General features: G+C 44.3%; 1 non-coding gene across 1 annotated transcript; it reads right to left on the reverse strand.

Annotated features, from left to right (window-relative positions):
* Positions 1-7,637: 7,637 nt before the first annotated feature.
* On the reverse strand, positions 7,638-7,712 carry Trnas-gga (transfer RNA serine (anticodon GGA)). Its single transcript has one exon. It is a non-coding gene; the product is annotated as a tRNA-Ser (tRNA).
* Positions 7,713-9,413: the final 1,701 nt, after the last annotated feature.

The raw sequence follows: 9,413 nt of genomic DNA on the forward strand, positions 1-9,413 counted from the left end.
TTCATTAAATTTTTTTATCGTACTTGACTTACATATTATTATGAGTATTTAATCCACTTGCATCACCTATGCATTAGTTTTATCCACAATGGCTATTGTTGATGCTATGACTGCTTTACATTCGTAAAATATGAAAGAAAGAATATGAGCCTTCAGCCTAAAACGTTGTTTTATTTAAATAAACTTTCACATTTTTGACTGATGGCTGGTATTCCATCCTTTAGATTCTAATTATGATTTTTAAATGATTTATTTTTATTATTAACTGCACTCACCTTGGTGACGTGTGGTATTGGTTGCTGGTCACTCTTATTGATGAATATTTCGATTGTATAGTATCTTATTAATTTGCTCTCGATGGGGCGTAACTGCTTGTGTGTGTGCATGGATTTGTGTGTGTATGTGTGTGTGTGTGTGTGTGTGTGTGTGTGTGTGTGTGTGTATGTGTGTGGGTGGGTGGGAGCATGTGATAGACAGGTGTTCTGACCCACCAAGTGGACTTGGACATTTCTTAATATAAGGCACCACTAGATTGCTCTGAACCCTGTTATGAGGAGATTACCATTTATCATGGATAACTGACAGACCACAGTTATTCCATGATCATAAATCAGTGATGACTTTTTGTCTGCTTGAATTCTTTAGTATCTTAAGACATTGTGTAGTAGCTCATCATGCAGGAAGAAAATATTCATTGTACTGGAGCATGTAGTATGGAAAATGCATATGGTTAATTTTCGAATATCTTGTAGATAGCTTATAGGCAACAGTATATAGAGATAACGGCTGCACAATACATGATACTCCATTATGCTGTTTGTTGTCAACTAGCTGCCAAAGTTTAAAAATCAATGATTACATTCATGAATGTTCTATAACGAAAAATAATGACATACATCACCCACTACTCACCCTCAGTATGACTCAGAGAGGAGTGGAATCACACACATAGAAACATGTGATCATTTACCATTTCCTATAGAACGTCAAACAGAGAATCAAAAGTTTATAACAATCACTTACAATCTTCCCTGTTTAGCAATTCCTTCTCACTGAATGGACTACTTTACCTTAGACAGACAAGGCATACTACCAAAGAGGAACAAAATTTCTTATTGATTTTCTCATGCTTGAATCGAAGAAGTGTTATTTGATTTTTATGATCCAATGCTGAGAATTACACTAAAAGAATTTGTTTATCTGTCTCACAGTTGATGCCAGGCCCATAGCCGAATGGTCAGGGTATATGGCTGCTTTCTGGAGTAACCACATGAGAGGACTGGAACAGGCTATATTGAGACACATGTGACCAACTGAGGAGCTACTTGAATGAGAATTAGTGGCATCAGAGTCTGGAAAGTTGACAAAGTGGTGAGTGGCGTCCTGATTCCCTGCCTCTCCACGACACAAGATGACAGAGACTGATGATCTTCTGGGCTGAATCACCAAGAACATTTACATTCGTGGGACTAAATACTAGTCACCTCCTTGAAACAAGATACTATTACCTTAGTAGTACTGTAGATCTGGTACAAGATTATCATGTGATTTTCTGTAAGCCATGGCATTAACAAGGTATGTGTGTATGTCTCTCTCTCTCTCTCTCTCTCTCTCTCTCTCTCTCTCTCTCTCTCTGTGTGTTTGTGTGTGTGTGTGTGTGTGTGTGTGTGTGTGTGTGTGTGTGTGTGTGCCGGTTGGTTGTGTGTTTTCTAGCAATCTGTTACATGGGGGGGTGGTCATAAACAGTCTGAAAAGTTTGCAACGATGTTGTAGGGAAGTTTATGGTGCAAAATAATTGGTAAGAAAAGAATTCAATACTTTGTACTATTTCTGAGTTATTTGGTATTATAGTTAACTGTTCAGGTCATCATACACACAAATTCAAGTAGCTTGTTAGACAAAGTGTCGCCAAACTTGATCTTCATTTGGTTTCCTCAAAAAGGACAAATGTAGTTTTACTCACCTGGCTTGAATCTATCCCTCGCAAAAGAGGAACATCGTAACTGATAATGGCTGCTTGACCAAGTGGTTATGCACAGACCTACAGATACCCGAGCATTACCGCATTTTACTGCATGCAAGTGTTTGAATTTGTGTGTGTGACGATCTGCTTGGCTAACCTCAACGCTAAACAACTCAGAAAGAGCGCAATGTAACGAATTTTTAAGAATTATTTCTCAGCACTACCTCCCCTGCAATACCCTTACAAGCTTTTCAGACAGTTTTTATCCACCCTGTATATAAAGTAAAAATGTATGTATTTATGTTTGTCTGAGATCTGCTTCCAAACCATTAAACTGATTTCAACAAAATTTGGCACAGAAACAGCAGGTCTCATAAGTATGGGCACTGTGGGGTTTGCAACCTTCTCATTCCAATATGATCACAGATATGTGCAATAACTGATTTTTCTAATTCCTGGCATGTAGGTTGCCCTGCATGACAAGCATTGTGTCTGGGATGAGTACTGGCCACAGAATTAAGCCAGCTTTACTGGTCAGCCTACATATCAGGGGCAAGAAACTGTTTTCCAGCTACTGACATGCAGGTTGCCCTGCATGACAGATGTACGTGTTTTAGCAGTATCGGCCTGGTTTATCTTCTGCTATTCATGGTGGCCTGTATGTCATCATTAGTGTTCTGCCAAAAGGCAGGTTTTCATATGGTAGTTCTCCAGGCTGTCCGGTCTTCTGCCATCCTCTTCAGGTCCACATAATTTCCTCTTCCCTTTGTGTTGTCTATCATCTTCTATCTCCTTCTTCCTCTCAGTCTTCTCCCACAAACCAGTCCTTCCAAAGCATCTGCTAGCAAGCACTCCCTTCTCAGTGAATGTCCCACCTGTATGTAAGGGGCGAATAAAAGATTTTCAAGCTCCTGACTATAGCCTGCTCTTCATGGCAAGCGAGTTGTGGAAGTAATATCGGCCTGCTTTACTGAACTGTATTGCAGGGGGCTACACATGTTGATGAGTGTGGCTGGGACAGGTTGATATGGCTAGAGGAGGGAATGGACAGAGAAAGATGGAGGACGAAATAGGGAGAGTGGAGGAGGAACATATGCATGAGGCAGGTGGAAGGTGTAAATGGGCATTGGCCAGATGGAAAAGGAAGAGATGCAAAGAGAGAGAGGACAAAGAGAGGGGGAGAAGCAGAAGCAGGGACAGAGAGAATGGGGAGGAGGAGGCAGACAGATAGAGATAGCAGGATGAGGTGGACAGACAGAGCGATGAAGATGTGGGTACAGAGAGGGGGAGGAGGAGGAGGTTCATTGTAAACGTCGAATGCAAAGGCAGGTGAAGCTGAGAGGGAAAAGGCTAGAATAAAAATAACTGGAATAGTGATATGTGCATATACAGATGGCGGTAGTATCGCATACACAAAGTATAAAAGGATAGTGCATTCGCAGAGCTGTCTATTGTACTCAGGTGATTCATGTGAAAAGCTTATGTCTGCAAGACAGGAATTAACAGCTTTTGAATGCAGAATGGTTGTTGGAGCTAGATGTAAGGTACTTTCCACTTGGGAAATCTTTAGAGAATTTAATTTTCTGAGATCCACAGTGACAATAGGATGCTGAGGGTATCAAATTTCAGGCATTACTTCTGACCACAGAAAACAAAATGGCCGAGATCCTTCACTTAACGACCGAGAGCAGAGGCATTTGCATACAGATGTCAGTGCTAACAGACAAGCAACACAGCGTGAAATAATCACAGAAAAAAAACATGGGACGTGGGACGAACGTACCCGTTAGGACAACACCACGAAATGTGGCCTTAATGGGCTATGGCAGCAGACGACCAATACGAGTGCCTTTGCTAACAGCATAACATCGCCTGCAGCGCTTCTCGTGGAATCGTGACCGTATCGGTTGGACCCTAGACGACAGGGAAATCGTGGCCTGGGCAAACTAGTCCCTATTTCAGTTGATAAGAGCTGTTGGCAGGTTTGTGGCACAAACCCTACGAAGCCATGGGCGCAAGGCACTGTGCAAGCTAGTGGTGGCTTGTGGCTCCATAATCGTGTGAGCTGTGTTTACGTGGAATGGACCGAGTCTTCTGATCTAGTTAAACTGATCATTGATCGCCCGACATGTGTTCTATCGAACGTTTGTGGGGCATAATCGAGACGTTAGTTCGTGCACAAAATCCTGCACCGGCAACACTTCCACAGCTATCGAAGGCTACAGAGGCTCAGTATTTCTGTACAGGACTAGCAACGGGGCATATGACACATCGAGTTTCTGCACTACGCCGGTAAAGGAGGTTCGACACGATATTAGGAGGTATCCCATGACTTACCTCAGTGTAACTGCACGTGGCTCTTCACACTAGTTAGATGCGTGGACGTGGAAACCTGACAGAATGATGGAACTTATCGTATTTAGATCTGAGAGGGGCCACACTGTGGTTGCAGTATCCCGATTTGTTGGTGTATCTTCGCGGATTGCTCACCGCGTCTTCAAGGAAAGATACACCACAGAGCGGTGTAAGGTGGCACTAGAACAGTGGCCGTAAGAAGATCCTAATCGACTGGACCAGAGACAAGTGTCACGTCTTGCCAATGATAATCGGTTTGAAATTCGACAGGTCTTACGACTTTCATAGTACGCAGATCCAAGCGAATATTCCACTGGATCCACGCACTCGACATTTGGAGTCGGGTACATCCCTAAATTTCTTTGTTCACAGCTGCACCTAGAGCTGCATTGCTGCTTCTATGGACCCTCACAGTAGCTGACGGGGATAGTGCAGTGTGGTCCGATGAGTCAGGGTTTCACCTCTTTTCAAATCACGCAAGTCGTCGAGAGCATCGATGGCCTAATGAAACGTTTAACTTGCAGAGTGAGCAGGATTTAGTTCGGAGGTTCTTTGCTGTTGTGGAGGTGCTTTTCGTACCATGACTTGGACCAAATCATTCAGGTTACCGTCAACAGGAACCAGGATGTTCACCATTCTATGTGACTGAGTGTTGTCCTTTCTTATACATCTGCATGATGAGTATGCTGTGGACACTCCCACCTTCCAAGATAGCAACAGAAGTCTTCATAGAGTTGCATACATCAGCTACAGGCCCGTTAAATCAACCAATCTTAGTCCTATAGAAGATGTCTATGTTTACTTTTTTTAAAAAAAAAAAGAACTTCGCCCGAACAGGCCATGAAGGTTCAACGGTACCGACCGGCCACCGTGTCATCCTCTGCCCATAGGTGTCGATGGATGCGATTGTGGAGGGGCATGTGGTCACCACGCCACTCTCCCGACCGTATGTCAGTTTACGAGACCGGAGCCGCTACTTGTCAGTCAAGTAGCTCCTCAGTTGGCCTCATAAAGGCTGAAAGCACCCCGCTTGCTCTGAGTTTGTTTGTAGCAGGAAATGCATCGTAGCAATCAACATCCCACGTTTTGGCAGCTCTGCGCGATCTAATCATCAATGCATGGTTTCTACTGAATCTGTAATGCCTGAAGAAACATGTGCATTGTTTTCCTAGCCGAATTGTTGTCATTATCAAGGTTGGAAACGCTCTTCACGGTGTTAGCATGATGTATCCTACGAGTTTTCCTCTAGTGTGCTTACGTACGTCATGCAATATGTGTACTGACGGTCGCGCGCCAGAATATGTCTTGCACACACACACACACACACACACACACACACACACACACAATATGTGTGTGTTTGTGTGTGTGTGTGTGTGTGTGTGTGTGTGTGTGTGTGTGTTTGTGTGTGTGTGTGTACAATGGGAAGCCCGAAAAGTACGCTCTGTTTACCGAAGTGGTGCGTCTACAAGGAATTGAAGGATTCATCAGGTACTTTTACAACGTAATATGTTGTCTACATGATGGCGATTTATCGTGCTTACGGTTCATGGAAGAGTATTAAAAAAATAAAAGAGACTAGTGGACGGCGATGATGATGTAATGGTCAGATCACACGAGAGACTAGTACAGGAGAACGTAATATGCTTTTTATCGTGAAGTTGTTTACCAGAGGCCAGAAAAATGGAGACATGTGGTTTAATCAAGCGGATCGGGGTACATGTTATGTCATATTGGTTCGTCGCAGACGAGATTATGGACACTCGCTGTCAGGAAGAAACTGTGCAAGCTGGATGGTATCGCATACGTGTGTGGTAAGACGATTGGCTTATGTGGATTTTGCTGCCAGATCAACAAATGACTGTAGCTCAACAAGAGCTTTTATCTCCGGCTGCTTCAGTCGATGTCTCTTTTTTTTACAAAAAAAAAAAAAAAGCAATATGAGTGTCAGAAGGACAAGGTATACGTTCACGAATGATCGTACATGGCATGTTGAGCAATAGGGAAAATGTCAACAATGCCCTCGCCTGACGAATAGGGAACCAGTAGTCTGTCTACAAGACGTAGTGTAGAAACCTGCTCATGTCTAAGATAGCTACATAGATAAGTGAGTTCTGTCTTCCTACTCACACAATATCTATCAGTGTTCTCTCAGCGGTCTACTGCCTACTTTTCGAGTCGACTTACTCCATTCTCCTGTAGGAGTCTTAGAAGATACAAAGTACGTCTCGAGTTGTGTCGCCTTTTTCTGCGTGTGTGTGTGAGTGTCTGTTTGCCGGGAGAGGAAGTCGAAATGCCATTGAGTAGATTACAGGATTATCAGGGTTATGAATAGATACACATAAAATAATTATTTATTTTTTTAATTCACTTAGTATACAAACATAAACGTTATTTCATATTTCCACAAAAGTAATAAAAATGTTATAAAACAATCATTTAGCATAAAACTATCTTCTGATAGGCCATTATTTACGCCGATTGTCACTTTCGTTCTATCCATAGCTAATCAGGGGAAAGCCTATTGAAGCTCTTTCTCATTAGTTTCTTTCGCAATTTTACAAAATACTACACATGTCACCTTCCATAACTGCATCGTCACAGAGAACTGGTGTTATCACAGTCTGGTGCGATTTCTTCGGTAAATACGGTTTCGAATTGTGTGAGGTTGTTTACTGTTATAGAAACATAGCATGTGACAGATGGAAGCACTGTGAAAGATAACTAGACGAGAACTAAAGGTACATGGCGTCGTGCAACTTTATAACATTATTTATCTGATGTTTGTTTTTCAGTAGGAATAGTAATACTGTGGGGTCGTTTACTGTTACATTCTTTGTTGAATGGTTACAAGCTATGTGTAGAATGTGGATTTCTATTTACAACTGTGCTGTTCACCACTCATCCTCGCTAATGGTATGTATGCTACCTGCAGTTCCAAGTTGTGAGCCTTGTGAAGGTCTCTTCTGCTGCTGCAAATATGGTCGGCATATTTTTAACATAATTACGTGATGTATGTAGTTTCACAAATATTGTCTGCCACAGCCGATGTCCTCTTCTTCCATTCTCTAAGGAAGTACTGCATGCACCCGTCAATGATCCCAGCAGTCAAGCGACATACAAATCAGTTTATCGCATGGGAATTTGCACAGCATCTTAAAAACATCTTCAACCTGAATCACAGTAATTAATATGTAGATCCGTAAATTTTTGAACGGAAGGAGGCTCATGTACGGATTGCAAGAGACCACAGTAGAATGGCAGATGACGATGACAAAATATTAAATTACATTGAAACTTCCTGGCAGATCAAAACTGTGTGCCGGACCGAGACTCGAACTCGGGACCTTTGCCTTTCCCGGGCAAGTGCTCTACCAACTGAGCTACCCAAGCACGAGTCACGCCCCGTCCTCACAGCTTTACTTCCGCCAGTACCTCGTCTCCTACCTTCCAAACTTACAGAAGCTCTCCTGCGAACCTTGCAGAACTAGCACTCCTGAAAGAAAAGATATTGCGGAGACATGGCTTAGCCACAGCCTGGGGGATGTTTCCAGAATGAGACTTTCACTCTGCAGTGGAGTGTGCGCTGATATGAAACTTCCTGGTGGATTAAAACGGTGGCTAAGCCATGTCTCCGCAACAACCTTTCTTTCAGGAGTGCTAGTTCTGCAAGGTTCGCAGGAGAGCTTATGTACATTTGGAAGCTCTCCTGCGCAGGAGAGCTTCTGGAAGGGAGGAGACGAGGTACTGGCGGAAGTAAAGCTGTAAGGACGAGCCGTGAGTCGTGCTTGGGTAGCTCAGTTGGTAGAGCACTTGCCCGCGAAAGGCAAAGGTCCCGAGTTCGAGTCTCGGTCCGGCACGCAGTTTTAATCCGCCAGGAAGTTTCATATCAGCGCACACTCCGCTGCAGAGAGAAAATCTCATTCTATTAAATAACATTGATATGTTTTCAGAAACGATAAATCCATCAATGATGGAAGTCGGAACTTCCGGGTGTTCTGCCCTGTAAATCACGGAACTTATCTTAGTAGCGTATCAACAGATAACTTAAGATCTGTCTACGACGTCCGACATTTGCAATGAGGAGTGACCTCTCAACCCCACGACGTCTGGACGTAGTTTCACTCTGGTTTCGTCACGTAGTAAAGAGACGCACCACTGCACTCCTTGAACACGGGACAAGTCATGCAGTGTCCGAATGCTCGTACACGACTCCTCTCCGTCACAATCTGTCCTCGGTCAAACTCAGATAGATCGCGCGCCTGCCCCATTCTACGCACGGAGACCGCGCTCACTGGTACCACATGCACCGTGCGTATGCCTGACTAGCAGTCATTCCTCGCCAGGTGGCGCTGCTATCATCTGGACAGGTTTATATTGATAGTAGGTCGGTGATCATAATGTTCTGGCTGATCAATGTATTAATCCAGGGTGAAAACGTTTTGGACTGTCAGGGTATGTAGCTGCTCTCACAGTTTCTACTTCACCCTAGATTGAACTAAAGCAATGCTCTGAGAAGAACTGTTGTCTCCTCTTCAAACTCCAAACCTTCGCCCTTCCCATTAACTACGTCCGTCTGATCGGCTCCATTCTCTCCCACCGTCCTTCCTACGTCACCATCCATAACACGAATTCCTATACCTTTTTTCCCTCCGCTGGTGTGCCCCAAGGCTCCGTCCTCTCCCCCCTTCTGCACCTTTTGTATACGGCGGACATGCCGCCGCCGTCACCCCCCGTCCACCTTCTCCAGTTTGCCGATGACACCGCGTTCCTTGCCCTTGCCCCCACCCTGCACCTTCTCCAATCCCATCTTGACCAGTTCACCGCTTGGTGCAAGCAGTGGTTGCTCAAGGTCAATCCCTCCAAAACCCAGGCGATCATTGTAGGCAAAAGCACCCCTTCCTTCCGCCTCCTTGATTTCTATCTCACTGTCTATGGCCGTCCTATCGCCCTCACCACCACCCTCAAGTACCTTGGCGTCACCCTCGACCGTCGCCTCTCCTGGACCCCCCATCTCCGAACAATCCAAGCCAAGGCACGCTCCCGACTCCATCTCCTCAAGCTCCTTTCGGGCCGTACGTGGGGTCTGGACCCC

Source organism: Schistocerca cancellata, chromosome 5 (genome assembly GCF_023864275.1).
Source record: "Schistocerca cancellata isolate TAMUIC-IGC-003103 chromosome 5, iqSchCanc2.1, whole genome shotgun sequence".
NCBI lineage: Eukaryota > Metazoa > Arthropoda > Insecta > Orthoptera > Acrididae > Schistocerca > Schistocerca cancellata.